This window comes from Macaca mulatta, chromosome 3 (assembly GCF_049350105.2).
Source record: "Macaca mulatta isolate MMU2019108-1 chromosome 3, T2T-MMU8v2.0, whole genome shotgun sequence".
Lineage (NCBI taxonomy): Eukaryota > Metazoa > Chordata > Mammalia > Primates > Cercopithecidae > Macaca > Macaca mulatta.
The window spans coordinates 36,149,642-36,175,983 of NC_133408.1; the positions used below are offsets into that span (position 1 = coordinate 36,149,642).

At 49.4% G+C, this 26,342-nt stretch overlaps 1 protein-coding gene and 1 pseudogene across 34 annotated transcripts in view; both read right to left on the reverse strand.

The window, feature by feature from the left end:
• The window catches only part of MAD1L1 (mitotic arrest deficient 1 like 1), a 423,997-nt gene that overhangs the window by 372,263 nt on the left and 25,392 nt on the right, over positions 1-26,342 (reverse strand). The window lies entirely within an intron of this gene.
• On the reverse strand, positions 15,744-25,057 carry LOC697972 (leydig cell tumor 10 kDa protein homolog pseudogene; annotated as a pseudogene). The gene has a single exon (XR_001443495.3). The product of XR_001443495.3 is annotated as a leydig cell tumor 10 kDa protein homolog pseudogene (transcript).

Genomic DNA, 26,342 nt, shown 5'->3' on the forward strand with positions numbered 1-26,342 from the left:
TTGAGAGGCCAATGAGGGAGAACCGCTTGAGTCCACAAGTTCAAGTCCACCCTGGGCAACAGAGCGAGATCCTATCTCTACAAAAAAGAAAACCATAGCCAGGTGTGGTGGTTCACACTTGTATTCCCAGCTATTCAGGAAGCTGGAGCACTCGAGCCCAGGAGTTAGAGGCTGCAGGGAGCTATGACTGCGCCACTGCATCCTGGCCTGGGTGACAGTGTGAGACTCTGCCTCAAAAAAACAGAACAACAACAGTCAATCTTACAGTGACAGTCATGTATATTTTAATAATTTAAAAAATAAAGAAAATGAAAAGGCAAGCCACAGACAGGGCGAAAATATTGACAAGACATACACTGGATGAAAAACTTGTATCCAGAATAAATAACTTGGAAAAATCAGTAACAGAAAACAAACCAACACAGTTTCCCAAAAGACAAGAACAGACACTTCCTAAGGAACAGATAAAAGCCATTAAGCGTAAGAACGAGCTCGACATATTCACTGACGAGGGAACTGGTCATCAGGAGAACGTGAGGTAAAGCCAAAAGTCGGTAACGCCACACACCCACTGGAATAATTAAAGGATTTTTTAAAAATAAACAGCCACACCAAATATTGGTGAAAATATAAGGCAAATGGAATCTCATACATTCTACGTAGGAGCATAAAATCACACCAGCACCTTGGAAGACAGTTTGACAATTTCTTATGAAGCTATACATGCACTTCTTAAACGGTCCAGCAGTTTGACTTCTGGGTGCTCCCGGCAGAGAATGAAAATGTAGGTGCACATGAGATGTGGCTGTGAATTAACTGCAGCGACGCTCATCACAGCCAGCTACGGGCAAACAACCCACATGTCCTCAGACAGGAAACGGAGAAACAAACAAGTAGATGGACACAAGTTAAAAATGAACCACTTGGCCGGGCGCGGTGGCTCACGCCTATAATTCCAGCACTTTGGGAGGCTGAGGCAGGCGGATCACCTGAGGTCAGAAGCTCGAGACCAGCCTGACCAACATGGTGAAACCCCATCTCTACTAAAAATACAAAAATTAGCCGGGCGTGGTGGTGCGCGCCTGTAATCCCAGCTACTCAGGAGGCTGAGACAGGAGAATCATTTGAACCCGGGGAGCAGAGGTTTCAGTGAGCCGAGATCACACCATACCACTCCAGCCTGGGCAACGAGTGAAACTCCATCTCAAAAAATAAATAAATAATAAAAACAAATTAAAACGTACCACTCATCTCCCCAAAACAGGGCTGAACCTCAAAAGCACTCTGTTGTCCAAAAGCAGGGCCAGGACGAGGGTGAAGCAAGAGAGATGCTGGCGTACAAACTTTCAGAAAGAGACGGCTCTGAGAATCTCACTCCGGGGGTGTGCCGCGCAGATGCCACACTCTCTCACCTCCCCCTAGTCCCAGCTCTGGGCAAAAGATGACAGCAATTTAAGAATAAACACAGTAGGATTCCATTTATTTACAATTCAAGAACACACAAAACTAATTTATGGTAATAGAAATCAGAACAGTGCTTGTCTCCCAGGGGTAGGAACTGACTGAAGGGACGAGAAGGAACTTCCAGAGGTCATGGAAACTTTCTGCAGCCTGACGGAGGCAGTGATTACACAGGTGGTACGTTTTCAATACTCACTCAATTATATACACAAGATCTGTCCATTTCACTGTATGTCATTATTATCTCCAAAAAATGTTAAAGGAATAGATAGTTTCTTTTTTTAAAAGACCACATTGAATGCCACTGTCAAAGCAAGGGAACTGCATCTGGCAACACAAAGGCATTTTCTAAGCCACGTGCATGTTTCTAGATTTTGGTTTTTTTTTCTTCTTCTTCTTCTTTTAATGCTTCTAGATTTCTAAACAGGTCTCATGAGAGAGAGACCATTTTAATCCTGGGAAGCTAGTGTGACTGGGGATTGACGCTGGAAAAGGCGAGAATGTGACAGTCAGGGTGAGGAGGAAAAAAAAATCAAAATAACAGGTGAGAATGTATCCTCTACCTCCATTTGTCAGCTAAGCCACCGGATTCACCCCCACCCCGAGCCTACCTGTTCAGGAGGCTCTTGGGCCAGGGTGGGCAGCATTTTCAGAGCCCTTGACCCCAGTCGGTCCATTAGGGAGGGGTGCCTGAGAGCCTGAAAGCTACCAGGGCAGCCAGATGTGCCTGAGGGCAGGAAGCACTGTGATCTGAAACATCTGTCACAGAAAGCACTGTGCTAGGAATACAGCAGCTGACTTTAAGTAAAGGGCAAAAATTAGAAACACTGACAACATCAATGAATGTTATCAGAAAAATGGGCAATCTTAAGCACTGTCAATAGAAGTATAATTTTGGAAAGTAATTTGGCAAAAATTATTAAAGTGTTAAATATCCATACCCTATATCTGACTATTCCCATCAATAAAAAGACTCTCAGATACGCTTACCAAAAAAATATGTTTAATGAAATGGTGTTCACTAAATCTCTGTGTGTCAACAGCAAAAAGAAAAAGAAAAAAAACTGGCAACAACTGTAGTGTAAAGGAAATGGTTAAAATATGTACATTCTAGGATGGAATAACGGCTACTGAAGAGTAAGCACCAGGCATCTCAAGTAATTCAATTCAAGGGAAAGTAACATAACAATACAGGCTGTCTGATGCCATTTGTTACGCACATAAGATGTCCATGCACACAAAAATTATCTAGGAGGACTTACAGCAAACTGCTAATGTTAACCTGGGACACAGCAGAATTTGAAAAAGCAGAGAAATCCAAGAAAGTTTCACTTTAATTCTGCACTGTGTGAGCTTTCTTTGTAGTGAGCATGCATTTACATTACACCTGTACAGTATTTTTGAAGAGCATATCACAAAGCTGTAGGATCACATGTGAGTCCAACTTGTGAGACTCCTTCTGGCCTCGAGGGACTAAGTGCCAGGACAACAGTTCACTAAGTGTGGTCTGCAGACACTCTTCTAGGCAGTCTTGTAACATCAAAACTATTTTCTTTTTCTTTTTTTTTTCTGAGACGGAGGCTCGCTCTGTCCCCCAGGCTGGAGGGCAGTGGCGCAATCTCGGCTCACTGCAACCTCCATCCACCAGGTTCAAGTGATTCTCCTGCCTCAGCCTCCCCAGTAGCTGGGATTACAGGCATGCACCACCACACCCTGCAATTTTTGTATTTTCAGTAGAGACGAGGTTACACCATGTTGGCCAGGCCGGTATTGAACTCCTAACCTCAGGTGATCCGCCAACCTTGGCCTCCCAGAAGTGCTGGGATTACAGGCATGAGCCATTGCACCTGGCCATCAAAACTATCTTCATAATAATACTAAGTGGCTGGGCACGGTGACTCACACCTGCAATCCCAGCACTTTGGGAGGCCGAGGTGGGCGGATCACTTGAGGTCAGGAGTTTGAGACTAGCCTGACCAACATGGCAAAACCTCGTCTCTACCAAAAAATACAAAAATTAGCCAGGCATGGTGGTGCACGCCTGTGGTCCCAGCTACTGGGGAGGCCGAGGTGGGAGAATCACTTGAACCCAGAAGGCTGAGGTTGCAGTGAACTGAGATCATGCCACTGTACTCCAGCCTGGGTGACAGAGCAAGACTCTGCCTCCAAAAAAAAAAGTAACAATAATAATAAGCTATTATTTGCCTTTTTTCTTTTAACTGTGCTGACATTTGAACTGAAGATACAAAAGCAGTGATGGGTACAACATGTTAGTGAAACAAAACAGGGGCATCACATGGGGTCCTGCTATGCTGCCCAGGCTGGACTGCAATGGCTACTGACAGGCACAGTCACAGCTCCCTACGACCACAAACTCCTGGGCCCAAACCATCCTCAACTTTCCAAGCAGCTGGGACTACAGGAGTACTATGCCCAGTTAAAATATTCACTTTGTTAAATCTTAACCCCTCGATAAGATCTCAACAGTCTGCACGATGAAATACAAAGTACATGTAAAACATTTCTGGTGCATACTAAAGTGCGATGGCTGGTCTTCCGTGTTTGAGTTGTGAACTGAACTAGCCCTTTTTACATAAAATATTTTACTTAAAAAATAATTGACAAACAATAGTTACTCAGGCTTCAGCATCTGGTAGACATTTTCTCAGAAATGAATTAAATAAATGTTATCATTTGAAAGAATACAACCAAGAGTATATTGTTGACAATAATAAAACTCAAGCTGTCAAACACATATCTAAATTCTTAAAAATTTGTATCTGACACCACAAGCTTGACAGATTCCTAACAATAAAGACTTTTCAATAACTTGTGGTGATTAGCTCGTGATTTTTTTAATAAGGTATAATAAAAGACCTACATAATTCAGTATGTCGATATTTTCAAATAAGCGATGTATGATGTTACATAACCATGCATGGATAAAGATCCATTCAAAGTGCAAGACAGACCAATGAATTTTAGTACAACAATTTGAAAAGATTATTCCGTACCACAACTAACCTTTCAGAAACCACTACGTGTGGAAGACTTGCTGTTAAGATGTCAACACCACCAAAAGCCATCTAGACATTCAATGCAATCCCTATCAAGACCTAAGTAAATATTTTGCAGAAATAGGAAAATCTATCCTAAAATTCATATGGAATCTCGAGGGACCCCAAGGTCCCTTGCCAAAGCAATCTTGAAAAGTTAGAACAAAGTTGAAAGAGTCACACTTTAAGTCAAAACTTACTACAAAGCCACAGTAATCAAAACAGTGTGGTACTGATAGAATGACGGGTATATGGACCCATGAAATACAGTAGCGATCACAGAAATAAACCCTTTCGTATGTTCAAATGATTTTTGACAAAGGTGCCAAAACCATTCAATGAGGAATGGACAAGCTTTTCAACGCATGGTGTGGGAAAACTGGCCTCCACACGTGAAAGAGTAAAGTTGGGTCCTTAAACCATACACAAAAAAATCAACCCAAAACAAATCAAAGACCCAAATTTAACAACTAAAACTATAAAACTCTTAGAAAAACACCAGGGGAGAAGGTTTATGACATTGGATTTGGCACAGATTTCTTGGATATGACATCAAAGGCACAGACAACAACAAAAAAAGAACAGACAAATGAAACCTTAGTAAATTTTAAACTTTTGTATATCAAAGGACACTATCAACAGACTGAAAACACAACCTATAGAATGGGAGAAAATGTTTGGAAACCAGAACTGTAAAAGAATAGTATTCAAAACATACAAGAGAACTCCTAAAACAGCAACAAAAATAATGTGATTTAAGAACAGGCAAAGAACCTGCATAGCCATTTTTCCAGAGAAGACACACAACTGGCCAATGAGCACATGGAAGGGTGCTTCACACCACTATTCATTAAGGAAATGCACATCAAAGCCAGAACAAGACACCACCTCACACTCACTAGGATGGCCACCACCAAAATAAAATTAAAATTAAAATTAAATTAAAAAATTAAAAAGTCAGAATAGCAAGAGTTGGTGATGATGTGGAGAAACCAGAACTCCTGTGCACTGTTGATGACAATGTAAAATGGTACAACCACTGTGGAAAACAATGTGGTGGCTCCTAAAATAGCTGCAAATTGAACCATAGGATCCAGCAACTCCACTTCTGGGTATACACCCAAAAGAGTTGAAAGCAGGGTCTCTAAGAGATATCTGCACGCTCATGTTCATAGCAGCATTATTCACAGTAGCTACAATGTGGAAGCAATCTAAGTGTCCATCAACAGGTGACTGGATAAGAAACATGGATCATCTATCCACACAACAGAAAATTACTCAGCCTCAAAGAGAAAGGACACTTTGGCACATGGTACAGCATGGATGATCCTTGAGAACATTACGTTAAGTGAAATAAGCCAGTCACAAAAGTACAAATATTTCATGATTCTCCTTCTATGAGGTCCCTACTCTAGTCAAAATCACAGAGGCAGAAAGCAGAATGGTGGGTGCCAGGGCCAACAGGGGAGCATAGGGAGCGAGCGTTTAACGGGTACAGAGTTTGGGTTTGGGAAGATAAAGTTCTGGAGGTGGATGGTGGTGACGGTTGCACAGCAATACAAATGTTCTTAAAGCTACTGAACTGTACGCTTAAAAACAGTTAACACAGTCAATTTTATTGTATGTGTATTTGATCCAATACGACAAATCAGGGAAAAGAAAAGCATCCTCCTTAACCTGATGAACTGTATCTCCCAAGACCCTAAAACAAACCTCATGCTTCATGAAAATCTGAACGCTTTCCCTCTGACACTGACAAGGCCAGGACAGCCACTCTCACCACACCCAGGTAAAACCGCACTGGAGGTCCCAGTGAGTGAGCTAAGGCAAGAAAAAATAAACGAAATAAAAAGTAAATGCGGGGGGGGGGACGAAAACAAACTGAAAGCTGAATCTAAAATTTATCTGAAAATAAAAAATACCTAAAATAGTCAAGACAATTCTTACCAGGAAAAAACTGGAGGGCTTACTATGTTCTTTCAAAGAGTATTAGGAAGTGACAGTAACTACGATCTTACTGTACTGGAGAAAGGACACACACATGATTCAATGAAAGAAGCCCTCGAGAAACAGGCCCATGAATGTATGGCCAACAGGCTTTCATCAGAGGTGCCAAGGAAATTCAAAGGGGAAACAGACACTCATATTGTGTGGCAGACAAACAACCCTCAACTGTGACCACACTGCACACAAAAATTAACTCAAAATTAACAGTAAAGTTAAAGCTAGAAAGTTTCTAGAAGCTTGGGTTAGGCAGACACAAAAAGCACAAACCATAAAGAAAATGAATTGATAGCTCAGACTTAGAAAAATTGAAAGCTTTTACCCTTCAAAAGACACTAAGAAAATGAAAAGGAAGCCACGTACTGGGAGAAAATATTCACCATACATCTGACGACAGACTCTGTCATGAATACACACAGAACTCTGCCAACTCAGGAAGATGACAGTCCAATTAAAACATGGGCAGAAGACTTTGAAAAGACACTTCACAAAAGAAGATATATGGCCATCGAGTTAAGTACATGAGGAGATGTTCAACATCATTAGTCACCAGGGAAACAGGAACGAAGACCACAGGGAAATACTGCACAGGCCCACCAGGATGACTAAAGTGAAGGCGGCCAGCGAACGCGCTCGGGATGCGGGGCCAGCGGGATTCTCACACACGTGTGGCCAGGGGACAGAACTGGGCAGCCACTTTGGTTCCTCAGCTTTTCCTAAAGTTAAAACATACTCACCATATCACCCAGAGGCCCCACTCCTAGGTATTATCCCAAGAGACAGGAAAACATGCATACAAAGACTTGAATACAAATGTTCACAGAAGTTTTATCTGTAAGAGCCAAAAACTGGATTAAAAATTATGGTATATCCAGTCGGGCATGGTGGCTCAGGCCTGTCATCCCAGCACTTTGGGAGGCTGACATGGGTGGATCACGAGGTCAGGAGATCAAGACCATCCTGGCTAACACGGTGAAACCCCGTCTCTACTAAAACTACAAAAAAAATTAGCCAAGCGTGGTAGCAGGTGCCTGTAGTCCCAGCTACTCGGGAGGCTAAGGCAGGAGAATGGCATGAACCTGGGAGGTGGAGCTGGCAGTGAGCTGAGATCGTGCCACTGCACTCCAGCTTGGGCAACAACAGAGCAAGACTCTGTCTCAAAAAAAGAAAAAAAAAAAAAATTATGGTATATCCATTCAATATAACAAGGACAACCTACTGATACAAGCAACAAACATGAATGAATGCTTTTCAGAAAACATTCTGCGAGTGAAACAGCCAGACACAAACGACTGCATGACGTGTGATTCCATTCCCATATAATTCCAGACAAAACAAAACCACGGTGACAGCCAGACTGGAGGCAAGTACGTTGGGAGCCTGTTACCTCCACCTGCCGCGAGGAAGTCATAGCAGGAAGCATGAGTACAGACCCAACAGCAAACAGCCCTCCTGGAACAGTAGGATTTCTCAAAGAACAAGAACGTGACCCTTTGGAAATTTCTTGTTTATTTCAAATAATGATCATTTAGAGTTTGTTTTTACTTTTTTAATAATACAAATGTATCTAAAACTAGGGTGGAGGCTCACACCTGTAATCGCAGCATTTTGGGAGGCCGAGGCAGGCGGATCACTTGAGCTCAGGAGTTCGAGACCATCGTGGCCAACATGGTGAAACCCTGTCTCTACTAAAAATACAAAAATTAGCTGGGCATGGTGGCAAGTGTCTGTAGTCCCACCAGCTCCAGAGGCTCAGGTGGGAGAATGGCTTGAGCCCAGGAGGCAGAGACTGCAGTGAGCCATGATTGCACCACTGCACCCCAGCCTGGGCCACAAAGCAAGACTCTGTCTCAAAAAAATAAAAAATTAAGCCAGGCACGGTGTCTCACTCCTGTAATCCCAGCACTTTGGGAGGCCGAGGCAGGCAGATCATGAGGTCAGGAGTTCAAGACCAGCCTGGCCAACATGGTGAAACCCCATCTCTACTAAAAATACAAAAATTAGCCAGGCAAAGTGGCAGGCACCTGTAATCTCAGCTACTCAGGATGCTGAGGCAGAAGAACTGCTTGAACCCAGGAGACAGAGGTTGCAGTGAGCCAAGATTGCGCCACTGTACTCCAGCCTACATGACAGAGCGAGCCTCCGCCTCAATAAAAAAAAAAAAAGACATAAAATAAAAACTTAAAATTAAAAATTAAAATTAAATCAGGGTGGAGGTAGCATGTTAAATATAAATCCATGGGGGTTTTTGTTTTTTGTTTTTTGAGATGGAGTTTCGCCCTGGCTGCCCAGGCTGGAGTGCAATGGCATGATCTCGGCTCACTGTAATCTCCACCTTCTGGGTTCCAGCGATTCTCCTGCCTCAGCCTCCTGAGTCACAAGGATCACAGGCACGTGCCAACATGCCGAGATAATTTTTGTTATTTTTAGTAGAGATGGGGTTTCACCACGTTGGCCAGGCTGGTCTCGAACTCCTGACCTCAGGGGATCCACCCGCCTTGGCCTCCCGAAGTGCTGGGATTACAGGCATGAGCCACCACGCCCAGCCAAATCCGCGTTTTAAGCTGACAGGAGAGACACGTCAGCAGCTATGATCATGCATGTCCCTCTTCCATCTTCGGAAAGACAAGAGCTTTGAGTATTGAAAAACAATTCAGGAAAACCATCAGCCACCTAAGCCGGTAGAGCAGCGAAGATGAGAATGAAAACAGGACTGTGCTCAGGCTTCCTGAGAACTGATTCTCCACAGAATAAAGTTTTTAAAAAATTCTAAGGAAGGGCGGAGAGAAGGGTGGTGTTTCTCCCCACCTCCCTCGTGCTCCTAAACTAACGTCATGCCCCAAGGAAATGAGAGAAAAGGATGTCATTAATAAATTTATACCAAGTTTCTTTTCAATGGTGCTGAAAAGTATATGCAAATCCATCTGTAATTAGGTTTAAAATTCCATTTCATGGGATAATCAGACTTCAAAAAACTCAATTTTAGTTTTAATCAGATTTTAACAAGGATATTAAGTCCATTTCGTTTAGAAAAGGAAAAAACTGTGAATTTAACACAAAATGTATTCAAGCTTAGCCCTGGGAGATAATTAAATAAAATTAATTTGGCAAGGGTTGTCAGTAAATGGAAGTGCTCCAAACAGTGGTTCATGTTTTTGATGGAGACAAAAGCAACTCCTCACAGTACAAACAGACCCACAGCTCAGCACTCGTAGAGGAGGGTGGAGCCTCTTCCCAGGGGCAGGGAGGCTGGAAACCCTAACCCAAACCTCAGTCAGAAGAGGGGCTCACACGCCCCACAGAGAGCCCGAACTGAGGCTGACAGGTGCAGGCTCACAAGCCATCAGCCCAAGCCACGCCCCAGCGTACTCACCTGCCCAAGCAACCGGGGTGAGACGAGGGCCACCCAGCTCCAACAGCCACCATATCCTGGAGAGAAATCGTCCCCGCTCAGAGGACGGTCCTTGTCCTAGAACAGCGAGGCCCTCCCACTCTTGGTTCTCAAAGCGCTTCCCCACCTCCACACCCAGTACCATAGTGCTGTGCTCAGTTTCAGCGCAGGAACCATGTGTCCTGCTCTCCGCTGCATCTCCCAGCCAGTATACGGCACGGTACGTCATAAGCCCTCAACAAATATTTGTTGAATGGAACAGACATGATCACAATACGCGCTCCTGGGAACTCTCAGCTACCAGAAAAAAGGTGAGACAGAAATGAGCACTTCTCAACCCTGGGCGCAAATTTATAAGGGTTTTATCCTTCACAATTCTTAACCAAGGGGTAACACAGCCTCGGATAACTCCAGATTCCAGCCAGAGCAGGTGCTGAGCTGCAATCCAGGAAACGCCAATTTCATCCTAGGTTCTCTTCTACAACCACCCTCAAGCAAGGTCCCACCCTGTCGCCCAACTGGCCCAAATCTGGAAAGGAAGAAATCACCATGATGCCGTGTGGGCAGCAAAAGGCTCTGCACGGAAAAGAAAAGCCGCAGAGAACAGGCAGCAAGGCTCTGCATGGATTCGTTTTGGGTTTTTTGTTGTTTTTTTTTCTTTTTGAGACAGGTTCTTGCTCTATCACCCAGGCTGGAGTGCAGTGGCATGATCTCGGCTCACTGCAGCCTTGGCCTTCTGGGCTCAAGTGATCCTCCTGATTTGGTCTCTCAAGTTGTTGGGAGCGTGGGTGCATGCCACCATGCCTGACTAATTTTTTGTAATTTTTTGTAGAGATGAGATCTCACTATGTTGCCCAGGCTGGTCCTGAACTCCTGAGGTCAAGAATCCGCCTACCTCAGCCTCCCAAAGTGCTGGGATTACAGGTGTGAGCCACTATACCCAGCCTCTGCATGGTTAAACCAAAATTAAATGGCAGCCCTGTAACCTCTTGTAGGAGTTAGCAGGTATGGCCAAACCTACTCCCACCCCAGCTGTCTTAAAAATAAAGTTTTACTGGAACACAGCCATATCCACTCATTGACACACTGTCGACAGCAGCTTTTATGTTAAAATCAACAACAGTCCCGGTTCATCCCGGGTCATCGCAGTCTCAGCATGAAAGGCCCACGTCCCACGCGAAAATCCTCAGTCCCAGGCAAACCGTGAGGGCAAGTCACCCTATTCTGGGCTACAAAGGCAGAGCCAAGTAATTGTAACAGAGGCCTTATGGACCCCAAAGCTACCAAGTAAATATTTACTATTAATACCTGGCCCTTTAGGGAAAAAGCTTACCAGACTCTGCCCTAAATCCATCCCAACCTATCACAGGTGCCCACTGTTTAGTTACAAAAACTCAAAGAAAACCTAGAGTACTAAATAATGAAACAAGAGAAAGTACATTTTCTATTATTAAAAGTCTGGGCTGGGTGCAGTGGCTCACACCAATAATTCCAGCACTTTGGGAGGCCGAGGAAGGCAGATCACCTGAGATTAGGAGCTCAAGACCATCCTGGCCAACATGCCGAAACCCCATCTCTACTAAAAAAATATATAATAATACAAAAATTAGCCAGGTGTGGTGGTGGGCGCCTGTAGTCCTAGCTACTCGGGAGGCTGAGGCAGGAGAATCGCTTGAACCTGGGAGGCAGAGGTTGCAGCAAGCTGAGGTTGCAGCAAGCAGAGATCGCACCACTGCACTCCAGCCTGGGCCACACAGCAAGACTCTGTCTCAAAAAAAGAAAAAAAAAGTGTTTCAATCTAAAGCTCAAACTTAGAAAACTTACAGATAACTTAGCAGTGACCCCTACTGGGTTATCTACAACACTCCAGCTAAGCTCTAGTAAACAATAAAAACACAGAAGCTAAAAGAAATGCTTGTAATGCTACCAATGACACTCTTTTCAACTCAGTCTACGAAAAACATGTACTTTTCTCATCCGAGTCAATAAAAAGTGAACTGTGATTTAAAGGAACCTAGTTGATACCTGCATTTTGTAACTGCAATCCTAATAAAAGGCAAAATACTCCTGAGACCTAACTGCAGTAAACGCTAGCAATACAGAAAAAGTAAAAACTAGAAAGAGCAAATGGGAATACCAAGAATTGTGTGTCAAAATGTCTTCCACACAGACTCGTAAATAATTCCTATCAGCTCAAAAGCAGACAAACAATAGTGCTCCGAAAAATCACACGGGGTGGAAGCCTGCCCCTCCCTTGCTGTGGGAGGACTGTTTGGTTCCATGAAACTGAAGAGTAGTTTGCACCTTATAAAAAATTAATTGCTAATCTTCTAACTCAGCCGCCTCCGCGAACGAGATAGTATTGTGTTGCAGCCTCAGAAGTTAAATGCTTCCTCTCCCAAGTAATTACTGCTCTTACTCTACCTTGCAGAGAGCCTCCTCCCACTGAAAACCAAATCCCAGAACCTGCCAGGAGGTGCTTGGCTCCCAGCAAAGGCAGGCAGGTCAGCCGTCCTGCAGGCTGGTAAGCCCTTCTTGCCAGAGTTCGGCTGGGAGCCATCAGGTCTGAAAGAGAAGCTGTCAGCTGATGGGCTTCATGCCCGCACATGTGCTGAGTTCTGCTCAGGCTAAATGGATGGCAGCTCCCAACAGAATCCTTTCAGTGCCAGCATCGGGCTGATCAGCTCACAAAAATGCAGGATCCAGCTGCATGGCACCATGTGGCCAGCCAGATGGATGGAGGTTATTGAGGGCACAGCCCACCATGCTCCAGGATCAGCCAAGCATTCCAGCAACAGGGCCACAAATTCACTGGATGCCCTTGGGCCAGTCAGCTCCTCCCAGAACCCAGCTTAGTCCACAGGATTGTGAGGAAGAACAAATGAGACACTTACTATCAACGGGCTTTGTCAACTACACAGCAGCTCTCTAGAGCCAACCACCACCGTCACCAGTGCCATCCTGCCAGCAAAGTGAAGACCCTCTTGAGAACAGGGTCTGTCTTTAAACAAATAAACTCTAGAGGCTCTTGTAAGCCACCTGTTTCCAAACCAGGAAAAACGTCTGGCCTTCATTCCCACCAGCGTCATTCATATCCAACAAGGCTGTCTCCAACTAAGATACTCCTGCAAACTGCTCCTGGGCATCTTCCAACTGACGCACCTGAGGAGGCCCCCCTGCTGTTTTCATTGTTTAAAGCTGTCTGTGTGTGCACTACGTGGGCAGGCTGTGCTGTGTTCGTCACGGCATCGCCAGAGCCAGCCTAAAGCCTGGCAAACAGCAGGTCTCCAAATAAATGTTCAAATGAACAAACAAAACGAGCGTCTCCAAAACCACAGTGCCACCCACGGACACTGTGGTCACAAAGGAACTCCAAAACCACACTGCTACCCACAGACACAGTGGTCACAGAGGAACTCCAAAACCACAGTGCTACCCACAGACACTGTGGTCACAAAGGAACTCCAAAACCACAGTGCTACCCATGGACACCGTGGTCACAGAGGAACTCCAAAACCACAGTGCCACCCACGGACGCCGTGGTCACAAAGGAACTCCAAAACCACAGTGCTACCCACGGATGCCGTGGTCACAAAGGAACTCCAAAACCACAGTGCCACCCACGGACACCGTGGTCACGGAGGAACTCCAAAACCGCACTGCCACCCACGGATGCCGTGGTCACAAAGGAACTCCAAAACCACAGTGCTACCCATGGACACCGTGGTCACGGAGGAACTCCAAAACCACAGTGCCACCCACGGACACCGTGGTCACGGAGGAACTCCAAAACCACAGTGCTACCCATGGACACCGTGGTCACAGAGGAACTCCAAAACCGCACTGCCACCCACGGATGCCGTGGTCACAAAGGAACTCCAAAACCACAGTGCTACCCACGGACACCGTGGTCACAAAGGAACAGGCATTCACCTGATGGGGAAACAGAAAAACAGGGGAAGGGTCTGACCTTCAACACAAACCATCTTCAGAAGTCAGAAGACCTCCGGCCAGGGCTCCCTGCTCACGGGAACAGCGCAGCTCAACTCTAACTCACTGCAATGCGACTGACTCCACTGCTCCTGCCCCATGAGGCTCTCAGCTGACAAAAGGAACCACCACCCGCCCTCCCCGACTTTGGGACCGCTGAAACCTGCAGCGGTTCAGACAGCCCCAGGGACTTCCACCAGCAGGGTCCTGCCAAGGCGCCAGGTCCTCATCCTGTGAATTCAGCAAGGAAAGAGACCCCTTCACAATGGCAGATGTATTCCTCCCTGATGAAGACCTTCTGCAGCTCCTGTGACCTGCAGGATGTGGTCTAAACTACCCTCAGGACAGATCCCTGCCAGCCTGTCCAGCTTCTGCCACACCCTAGGAGAACCGTGGTTACAACCAGCTGGAGCCACACAACACTGCCCGAACACGCAGCCTCTGGCCAACCCACGTGCTGCCAGCACCCGCCCTGCCTGGAACATGCTGCCAGTCTCTCAACTGTCATCTCTTCAGGAGCCACGCTTGACCCACCAGACTTATGCCCAGCTAGATCTGAGAGGACTGGAAAACAGCCCCTGACTTACAGCTGTATCCCCAGTACCCAGCACCAGGCCTGCACACCTAAGTGCTCAAGAAGTGCTCACCAGTGAAGAAAAGGAAGAAACCCCACTGCTCTGGGGGCTTCTAGCCTCTCCTGACTCCTCCTCTCATCTCCAGCCCCGACCCACGCATCACGCCGCTGATGCCTGGTACACACGACGTGCACTGCACGGTCACCTTCTTCCTGCACACGGGGGCCCAAGCTTGGACACAGGCACAACGAGGACTGGTGGGCTGCAGAGCTCTCTGACCTGGTGGGGCACTGGCCCTCAGGCTCAAAGCTACCCACAAAAGCCAAAATCCCTCCAGACTCGGGCCAGCTATCTGCTCCTCCTGCTCTGCCACTCCCCTAGGCCGGCTCATCCCAGCCCCTCACTGGGCAGGCCAGCCCTAGGGCTCCTCTAGGAGCCACATTAGCCTGACACGGGCTGCTGTCTGACACCTCCTTCTGGCTACATCACTGACACTTCAAACACACATTCCCAAACAGAGTTCACAACCCCTCCCTGCCTGAGAACCAAGACCGGTCCCAGCCCCCAGATCCCAGCCCCGGGGTCCCAGGCCCCAGCCTGTGACGGACCCCATCTCCCCACACCCACAGGGCCCATCAGCCCCTGCTCTAGGAGCCAGCCTGGGAACAGGCCCAGGATGGGGCAGCCACACCCAGCTCTGCCCCACGAGCGCGCCTGCCCATCCCGAGGTCCACCATGAGTTTGGGTTTTGTTTTGTTTTTTGGGGGGTGGGGGGGCAGTTATCTTTATATATATATATATATATATATATTTTTTTTTTTTTTTTTTTTGAGACAGAGTCAGGCTCTGTCGCCCGGGCTGGAGTGCAGTGGCCGGATCTCAGCTCACTGCAACCTCCGCCCCCCGGGTTTACGCCATTCTCCTGCCTCAGCCTCCCGAGTAGCTGGGACTACAGGCGCCCGCCGCCTCGCCCGGCTAGTTTTTTTGTATTTTTTTAGTAGAGACGGGGTTTCACCGTGTTCGCCAGGATGGTCTCGATCTCCTGACCTCGTGATCCGCCCGTCTCGGCCTCCCAAAGTGCTGGGATTACAGGCTTGAGCCACCGCGCCCGGCCATCTTTATATATATGTGTGTGTGTGTGTGTGTTTGTGTGTGTGTGTGTGTGTGTGTGTGTGTGTGTGTGTGTGTGTGTGTATGTGTGTGTGTGTGTATATATATATATATATTTTTTTTTTTTTTTGGGGGGGGACAAAGTCAGGTTTATTGTTCTGGGTTAAACCTGTGGAGGCAGGACCTGGGAAGGGGCATGGGGACAGATGAAGTTGGTGACTGTATCTTCCTGGTCACTGCTGGGTTCTCAGCACCCTTGGCCCCCACTCAAGTTCTAGATGAAGCCCAGTGCTGGGGAACGGGTCCTCTTCCTGACAGTGCAGCCTGTGGGATCACTTGTAAGATCCCATATGGAGGTAGGGGATGGGGTGTTGGCCTGCACTGGGGCCAGCGTCCTCAGGAAGGTGTCTCAGAGGAGGTGGCGGCAGCCGCCCCATTCTTCAGCAGTGCCACGGGCCTTCAGCAGTGCCAGCTTCTCGGGCAGGCTGCTGCTGGCTTTCATCACCACGTCATGTTCGATCTTCTTCTGGATCCCGACTTCTAGGTTCTTCTTGAGCTTTTGCTGCTGCACACCACGCGCCTTCTTGGGAGCGATAACACGACGGCCTTTTCTCGGGCCCCGATTCTTTTCAGAGGCCGCCGCTGCCGTCTTGCTCTTTGCGGGCTTGTGCGCCTGGAACTTGTGCTGCCCCTGCGCCATGATCCCATCTTTATATTTTTATTTTTTAAAATAGAGGTGGGGTCTCACAGTGTTGCCCAGGCTGGCCTTGGACTCTCAGGCTCAAGCGATCCTCCCACCTCAGGCTCCCAAAGTGCTGGGATTACAGGTATGAGCCATGGCACCCAGCCCAGCGTGGATCTGTGCCAGGAAGAGCTAGCCGGAGCTGACCAGCCCCACGGAAGCTTCCAGGCCGGCCGCCTGCTCTCATCTCCCAAGAGCCCGCCTTGGCTTCTGCCAGCCATTCACACTCTCCACAGGTTGCAGCCAGGTACACACCCCCCTTCAATCAACAAAAGCACTGCCTGAGCACCTGGCCTGCTCTAAGCCCAGGGCTGAGACAAAGGGGAGCCAGCCACACACAGCAGCAGGAGCACTGGCATCGCTGGAGCAAGGAGCCCACACGGCCGTCCATCCGGGAGAGCAACAGCGCTCTGCGGCAGGAGGCTTTCAACAGAGGCCAGTGCTTCCTGGGGGTCAAGAGCGCGGAACACACTTCAGGCCCCCTCTCCAGGCTGCAGGTCCACGGGCGTCCATGAGACAGACACTGCCTGGTGGGTCCCACTCAGTTCTCCTGCCAGTGAGTGACTCTACCAGGGAGGCCCAGAGCCACATGCTCCTGGTGGCCCCTACTCCTGCAGGGGTTAAAGCAGGTGCCCACGTACAGTCCACAGGCACGGGCCATCAGGCTGGGCAAGGATGGGCGAGGAACCAGGCCCCCGCCCTTTGGGCTCACGAGCTCCGAGCTACCGAACAGGGTTCCAAAGCTCCAGGACACACAGGCCACAGGAAGCCGGCGACCAGTCCGCAGAGAGACACGCTGTGGGGCCCGACAGGCTGAGGGCAGGCAGCGGGTCCCCCCGTCACAGTCCTCCCAGCCTTGCCAGAGTTCACTGGGGCCTGTGTGATGCCAGCCTGAGAAAGACGCACAAGCCCAATTGCACCTGCAGGGAGATGCCTCACAGCAGACCTCTGCCAAAACAGCCTTTCCAAAGCAAGGAAACTGAGCCCCGGAAATTCCACCTGCAGGGAGATGCCTCACAGCAGACCTCTGCCAAAATGGCCTTTCCAAAGCAAGGAAACTGAGCCCCGGAAAGGCCACAAGGATCAGAAATGGTCTCACTGCATCTTCCAGGTACATTCTCTAGGCCTCTGGTTTTGGCCGTTTTAAACAACGGCATAAGGACTAAGGAATGGAATACCTAACTGCTTTCCAAGAAAGGAGTGTGCTACTTCTGGGTCACAGATTCCACACGTTCACCTCTCTAGCCCTCACACCTCACTTGTCACAGCCAAGACTCCTAGGAGGTCCCCTGCCTGCTGTCATGAAGGATGTCTGCAGCCCGGTGCGCCACCCCCACATGCCCTGCACGTGGCAAATCACTCAATAAGGACTGCAGTGAACACTTTAAATCATCGATGGTTTTCTTAATCATCTTAGAATCACTCTGCTACACGGATGCCCCTGGAGTTTCGATTCCTGAATCAGCAGTCTTCCACGCCGCGTCCTCGCCCCCGCAGTGCCCCGCCTGGGCAAGGGCAGAAGTGCCTCCCAGACGGCAGCAACCAGACGAGGGCCAGGCCAGGCAGACACACCGGGCAGCCACTGAACTGCTGGGCCAAGACCGCCAGCCTCCCAAACCCAGAGTCCTGGTCCTAGGAGACGGCTTTCTCAGCTGCAGCCCAGGCTCTGCGGTAAGGCCACAACCCAACCCACCACCCACCCAAGTGCTTCCCAACACCACGCTGACCGGCAGGGCCCACGTGCCGTACTGTCCAGGTCAGCTGGACCAGTCCCCAGCTTAGGGCAGACAGTGGAGCTTGAATAAAAGGGACAGGAGAGCCCCCTGCAGTCACTGGGGACAAATCCCCCAGAGTTCCAGGAAGCCACACTCACAAAGGCCCAAGGGCAGGGGACGGGTAACTGCCCAACACTCTCCATGAGGCCAAGGATCTCAGAGCTCTTCCCACGCATGCCCATCATCCTCCACCCACTCCCAGGGCGCACCCTCGACAGGTGGAGGGTGAAGAGCGGAAGCAAGGCCTGCCGGCCAGGTGTGCACCACCCTACACTAACATAGCATGCAGGGCGCCCACCCAACCACTCCACACCTGCCCCAGGCCACCTGCCACCCTGGAACACCTGCGTTCACCTGGAACCTCTTCCCCACCTCATCTACGTCCTTCTCAGGACTCCCCACCAGACGAAAGTCTCATGGCAACAGCCTGATCTTGTTCTCCACTGGGTCCCCTACACCGGGCACCAGGCCTGCACACAGGGGGTCTAAGGAAGGCTTGCTGGCCTGGCTCGGACCCCTGCCCCTCAGCACCCGGCCATGTAACAGAGTCCCAGGGTCCACACACAGCTGCCAGCAAAGGTCTCTGCATGCTGCCCAGATGAGACACGCACACAGTACTTCTGACCATGGGAGGTCAGAGCTCTGCACCTGGGTAACAGTGGAAACATCATTAAACAAAAGCCAGGAAAGTCAGATCACTGAGTCCACATCAGCCACCCCACAGGCTGGTGCTGACTGGCTCGTGATGAAGTGATCATCTCACAGCACTTCTGTTAACACAAGCCCGCTGTCCCCAACACGGCTCTGCACAAACGGCACTACCGCGAGGACCACCTGCTTCATGCACATGGCCCCCCGCAGCCACTGAGCATGAAAAGGCCGGTCCACTCCTCAGCCCAGCCTCCCCTCCTGCCTGTCCAGCAGAATCAGGGCACCTGTTTCCAGGAGGCCACACCAGTGAGAAGCGTCCAGGGGCTGGGAGGAGCGGGATACGGATGCTGCCTGACCACAGGTTCCAGGAATTCAACAGCTCAGGATCTCCTGCTCCTCCCAAGAACCCAGGCCATGCAGGGTGGGTGAAGGGTGGGAAGGTGAGTGGTCCAGGCAAGACCAGCAGCTCCTGACACAAATGACAGCTACAGCTGGCCGTAGGGAGTGACCGCAGGTGATCCTGTAGAGGTCACACCTCACAGCCCCAAAGCTGACGTTGAAGAGTGTCTGGTAGGAGCTGTGGAGCTGTCCGTAGCCTGCCTGAGACCCTAGCCCTCCAAAGGCCATGGCACTGTTGGGAAGTCCTCGGAGAGAAGGGCAGGCAGTGGTGGGCTGCCCACGGGAGGCCTTCAGCTTCTCCGCCTCTGGCCCTTGGCTGGCGCTGGCTTCAAGTCGCCTGTCAAAATCCCCCTCCTACCAGCCCTGTCACAAAGCTGCCCAGACCCTTCCTCCATTCCAGGCCAGGGCACCCCCTACTCTACCTGTAAAAGTAGGGACCTGGACACCTTGGGAGCCCTTAGCCCACAAGGAGGGGCCGGCACATAACAGGACCCCAGTAAGCACCCATGAGTAAAAACCAGCCTAGAAACCACCGGGGATGCCACTGCCTCCTCTAAAATAAATCCTGGAATCTACAGTAGCCAGACTTGTCTAAAGCCTGTCACTATCTAGCCTTAGACTTTTAAAATCAATTTAAAAAGAGGCCTAGAAGTAAAAGAGCCGTATCTACAAAGCTTGGAGAAAAGCCCCAAAAAGTACTCCGAGACCAGGTGAGACCCAGAGCGTTCCCACCCAGACACGCCGAGGGGCACTCAGCTGTCTGTGCAGCCAGGCACATGCCGGCGTGGAGCCCCGCGGTCTCTTCGGGGAAGCACTTCTCTCGCCTCTCCCTACGGGGTTCCAACACCCACAGCACCGCCCCCAGACTCTGACAGTCTCCAGCCGGCCCCACCCAACCTGGAATGAAGTCCAACAGGGCAGCGTGAGCCTGTCGGCGCTGCTGGGAACACCCATCTGAAGCTTTACAAGGGGGCGGAGAGGCACACAGGCTGCACCCCAGCCAGGGCCATCTCCAAAGTAAGGCAGCTGTCAGGAAGCTCTCTGCTGGCCTTGCTTTGGGGGTCTCGCTGGGATAGTGCAGTTCGAGTAACCCCAGGGGGTCCTGTCACAGCAGCCAAGAGCGCTGGAGGCTCAGCCCATACATCACCACCAACTGCAAGGCACAGAGACGCCCTCGCTCAATCCTCCACTCTTCAAAGGCTCAGCACGCGCCTACTGCACGCCCGGCACAGGGGCGCTAAAGGGACACCCCGGCTCTTAACTCACAAAGCTCAGGATTAAGAGGAGGAGTTGACGGAAAACCAACACAACCCCAAGGCAGAAAGCGGCCAGGACTCAGCCACAGGAGGAGCTGGGGCTGAGAGGAGGAGAGATGGCAGGCACCGTGCTCAGATGCAGCTGGGAACCCGGCCCATGTCCCGCCTCGGCCTGCAGCTCCGGACGAGGATGGAGCTGGGAACCTGGCCCATGCCCCGCCCTGGCCTGCACCTCTGGAGGGAAGCACGCTCGCCACTCTCCAGCTCCAGGGGCCTGGGACCTGCACACCAGACACACAGGCCTGGGGCATCCTTCTCCCTCCAGATTATGGGCTCCACAAGAGCAGCTCATGGTGAACGAATGAGTGAACAAATGAACAAACCAAAAGGGGTAACGCGGCCCAGACCCCGAGGCATCCGGCATGCAGGCCCAGAAGAAAGGGCTGCGTTCACACAAGTACCCAGAAGGCCAAACGCTTCTCCCCTCCTCCTCCCATGCCCCGAAGAAAATCAAATTGGCGCCAATTAAAAGGGACCAACATACCTGACAGTCGCCCAACTTCCCAAGCACTACCAGGGCGTCTGGTATTGATCAACGCAACAGCCGGGTAATTACAAATCACGCGCACGGTAACTAGGATAATAAAAGTGTCCGGGCTGGTCAATTAGACCCTTCCTTGGAGGAAAATCATGCATCCCCTCACTGTCCTCCTAATTGGCCTCACACATCAGGGAAGCTGGGCCCTGAGACTTGTCATCTGGCCAGTCTATAGATGTTTTTGGGAAAATGTCCAGGTCAGCACAGACAGGTGCCCGGTTTTGACTCCAGAGGATGGGTCAGCAGTTCCAGGTGGGCACAGCTGCCAGGCCTCTGAGCTGGCAACGCCCACCTTCCACCTCCCCAGTCTAGCCTCCTCTGCAGCCCTCCTCAGCCCCCCTCAGGCCTGGCCCTGCTGACAGGTACAACACCCAGCCAGCGGGGTGGGAAACGAGGCCAGATTCAGGCACAACGGGACGGGCAAGGAGCCAAAAACAGCGGCATCTTGGCCACGAACAAATGATTTCCTCCCTAAAGTGGGGGTTTGGCTGCAGGACTTGACACCCACTCCCTTCCTATTTCATAGGGTCCCCCTCAGTGGGAGCTGCTAAATGACATTTCTGAAAAGCCAAGCCTTTGAAGATGCCTGCTCTCCTCATCGTACTGTGACTTCGAGGTGAATCTCTCTAGAAACGTTGAAAGCACACCACCCCAATTAGGTGACGGCAGTCACACGCCGTGACGGGAGCGCACAGCAGTCATGCTTTCCAGGAGGGCGGTATGGCACCAGCTATCAGTCTCAAATGCACATCTCTTTTAAACTAAAAATTCTGCTTTTAAGAATTTACCCAACCAGCATAGCATGGCTAATTGGGGGAAAAAGCTGGAAACACCCTAAGTGTCCATCAACAGGGGCTGCTGGAGTCTGAGTCCGTCTGCACTCTTTAAAGTAGTTCAGCAGACCAGCCTGTGCTGGTGCCAAAAAACTGTCAAAAACTGAGTGAAAACAGTTGCAGAATAAAACTGTGGAAGGAGCCCCAATTTTAAAAGGTGATGGGAGTACATAAAGAGCTTGTATGCACACACATTTCCAGAACAACACACAAGAAACTCATCAGGCATTGCCTAGAAAGACGAACTGGGGCCAAGCACAGCATGCCCTGCCACCCGCCTCCGGGGCAGTCAGTTCTGTTCTGGAACAGTTCCCCAGGAGTAATGAGAACACAGGTGACGATGGCCAGGAAGCTGTGACACGGGGCACCCAGCCCTGAGTGATGGCCAGGAAGCTGTGACACGGGGCACCCAGCCCTGAGAGAGGTCACCAGGGAGGGAAGGAAAGGAAGACCACGTTCCACTTTTCATTCCATTCATTTGCATTCACGTAGCTTGTTCTGCTTTTAATCAAATGTGAAACTCCTTGACCCCCTGCAGCCTACACCTGACCCCACATGCTGCCACTCCTCAAAGCACTCGTGTGATGTGCCAAAGACCCAGGAGGTCCAGGCAGCCATTGTCTTAGGCCTTCCATAAACTCAGGGGATGGGTCCCTCCCCAAATGAAGGCTGGCTTTAAATAGCACCCCCAGGCGACTCTCCAATTCAGTCCAAGTCGCCACTAAGGAATTTTCCTTCCCCTCACAGCTAATCCGAACAGCGGACCACTTGCTGTTGACAGGCCAGCTTGGGTGAGGTATAATCACACACGTGAACCGTTTCACAACAGCAGTGTCAAGAGCTTTGCTGCATGTACACCTGTGCAGCTGTCACCTCCATCACGTCAAAAGGTAGCACCCCATAAGGCCCCAAACATATCCCAGCACAAGACTCCAGGGATCACTGACCTGCTTTTTGTCACTGTTGCTCAGTTTTACCTTTTTTAAAAGTTCAAATAAATGGGATGGTATAGTAAGTATAAACTCAGTAACTGTGGCTTCCTTCACTCAGCAAGAGATTCGTTCATGTTTCCAAGCACAGCCGATGCCGCGTGTTACACTGCGTGGAGACGCCACGGTCCACATACCCCTTCACCTGCTGACAAGCACCTGAGTTGTTCCTGCTCCCAGACTGTTAGAATAAGGCTCTTACAAACATTCCTGTACAAATCTTCGTGAGGTCGCATTTTCTCTTGGGTTAAATACCAAGGAATGGAACTGCCAGGTCATACCGTAAGTGTGTACAAAGCTACCAAACCACTTCCAAAGTGGCCGCACCATTTCCTACTCCCAGGGGCAACGTTTGACAGGCCTGGCTGCTCAGCATCTCTGCCAGCAGTCAGGACGGTCAATTTGCTTAATTTTAGCCATTCTGTTGGGTACACAGTGGTATTTCACTGCGGTCTTGAAACCACCTTTACAGAATTTTAAGTACTGAGAGAAATCTACATTACTGACTCCATCTTGCTTCTAACCTCATAGGAGCAATCCTTTTTTTCTTTTCTTTTCTTTTTTTTTTTTTTTTGCTTATTCTAATGCAGAGACCAAGATAACTATGAGAGGAATTTAGTTTATAGTTAAGCTTCAAAGCAAGGAAAACTGACACTCCCTCTCTGTTTGGAGATTAAGGCCGCATTCCTAAGACCGGCATTACTACAGGGGCCTGAACTTTGCTAAAGAACAGGCCCGGTTAAGCCACGACCTTCCCTGCTGACTTAGCTTGCTCTTCTACGGTGCCTGCTGCCCGGAGTCACGTAACCAGACATTGTGAGATTCGGAACTTCCCTAACGGCTCCTGCAGACATCACTGCTGCAAAACCTAAAAAACTGGTCTTTGAGATATTTTTCAGATTTAGCATTTCAGCAGATCGAGAGATGCCACCGGGACCTGTGACCCCATCTCCCAGGAACTGACTCAGCTGCATGAAGACAGTCCTGACACCCCTATGACTGCATCCCCAACACAACCAATCAGCACTCACCACTCCCTAGGCCACTGCCCGCCAAAACACCCTCAAGCCCTCGCCTCTGAATTCTCAGGCAGACAGATGTGAGAGTTATCTCCCGTCCACCTCCCTTGGCTGGCTCTGCAGTCATTAAACTCCTTCTCTGCTGCCACACCTGCCGTTCTCGGCACGTTGCCTTTCTGGGCAGCAAGAAGAACCCTGTTGGGCGATTACAGTCTTAATTTGCATTCCCTAATAACTAACAATGTTGACCATCTTTTCATGTCCTTATTTACCATTTGTACACCTTCTCTTGTAAAGTATCTGTGAAAAGCTGTGAAAAGCAGGCCAGGTGCAGTGGCTCACACCTGTAATCCCAGTGCTTTGGGAGGCCAAGGCAGGCAGATCACCTGAGGTCAGGAGTTCGAGACTAGCCTGGCCAATATGGTGAAACCTGTCTCTACTAAAATACAAAAATTAGCCAGGCGTGGTGGTGCACGCCTGGAACCCCAACTACTTGGGAGGCTGAGGCTGGAGGACTGCTTGAACCTGGGAGGCGGAGGTTGCAGTGAGCCAAGATCGTGCCACTGTACTCCAGCCTGGGCAACAGAGTGAGATTCCATCTCCAAAAAAATAAATACATAAATAATAAAGTATCTGTTAAAAGTCTTTTGACCATTTTTTAAGCTATGGTAATCTTACTAATTCGTAAGAGTTCTTTCTGTATCCTGGAGCGCGTCTTTGGTCAGATACATGTTAATATCTCGCAAATATTTTCCTAGTCTATGGTCTGTCTTTTCACTTTGTGTCTTTTGAGAGCAGAAGTTTTCAATTTTGATGAAGTCTAACTTATCAATTTTTTTCATGTATGGTTCATGCTCGCTGTATCGTAAGACCTCTTTGCCAAACCCTAGCTTCTAGAGTTTGTGACTTTCACACATAAGTCTATGCATCATTTGAGTTAAATCTTGTGTCCAGCAGGAGGCAGGTGTCAAGGCTCATCCTCGCCACAAACAGCCTACTGGTTTACCACGCTTGGTGAAAAGACTCTTTCTCCCACTGAATTACCTTGACACTTTTGACAACCATCAACGCTGAATTCTTAAATCATTTCTGAACTTTCTACTCTGTTCCACTGATTTACGGATGTCTACACTTACTACCACACTGTCTCAATTTATGCAATTTACAATGTGTCTTGAAATTGGCCAGTGTAAGCCCTATAACTTGTTCTTTTTCTTTTTCTTTTTCTTTTTTTTTTTTTTTTTTTTGGAGACGGAGTCTCGCTGTGTCGCCCAGGCTGGAGTGCAGTGGCTGGATCTCAGCTCACTGCAAGCTCCGCCTCTCGGGTCTACGCCATTCTCCTGCCTCAGCCTCCCGAGTAGCTGGGACTACAGGCGCCCGCCACCTCGCCCGGCTAGTTTTTTGTATTTTTTAGTAGAGACGGGGTTTCACCGTGTTAGCCAGGATGGTCTCGATCTCCTGACCTCGTGATCCGCCCGTCTTGGCCTCCCAAAGTGCTGGGATTACAGGCTTGAGCCACCGCGCCCAGCCAACTTGTTCTTTTTCTAAACTGTTATTGCTATAACAATTTACAGGTGCTTTATATTCCCATAGAAATTTTAGAATTGTCAACCAGGCACAGTGGCTCACACCTGTAATCCCAGCACTTTGGGAGGCCGAGGCAGGTGGATCACCTGAGGTCAGGAGTTCAAGACCAGCCTGGTCAACATGGCAAAACCCCGCCCCTACTAAAAATACTAATAGTAGCCAGGCATGGTGGCATGAGACTGTAATCCCAGATACATGGGAGGCAGAGGTTGCTGTGAGCCGAGATGATGCCATTGCACTCCGGCCTGGGCAACAGAGCGAGACTCCATATCAAAAAAGAAAAAAGAAATTTTAGAGATCGGTTCATCACTTTCTGCTGGGACTTTGATTGGGATTATGTGAAATATTTGGGTCACTTTGAGCAAACTGCCATCTTAACAATAATGAATCTTCCAATACAAGAACACAGTACCTTTATGATACTCTGAAATACATATTTGGTCTTTCCGTTCCCTGACATACATGCAGCTCTTTATTTGGGGTGAGAAGAGAGTCTTTTGGGAACTAATGAGCTGACTGCCAGTTGGCAGCCCCCAGGCAGCTTCAGACAGGGTGGTCATCCGAAACACCGAGGCGGGATGAGAGGGTTGGGACTCTGAGTCCCACCCCTCAACTTCGGAGGGGAGAGGCGCCGAAGGGTGAGTGGATTCCCAACAGCCAGTGGTGTAATCAATCATGCCTCTGTAACGAAGCCTCCACAAAAACCCATAAATAAGGCCAGGGTTCAGAGCTGCACACACGGAGGCTCCCGGAGGGTGGTATGTCCAGAGAGGGCACGGAAGCTCCGCGCCTCTCCCCATACCTCACTCTACCGACCTGTTCACCTGTATTATTCGTAATGTCCTTTATAACACATGACTAAACCTAACAAAGCATCTTCCTGAGTTTTGTGAGCCACACTAGCAA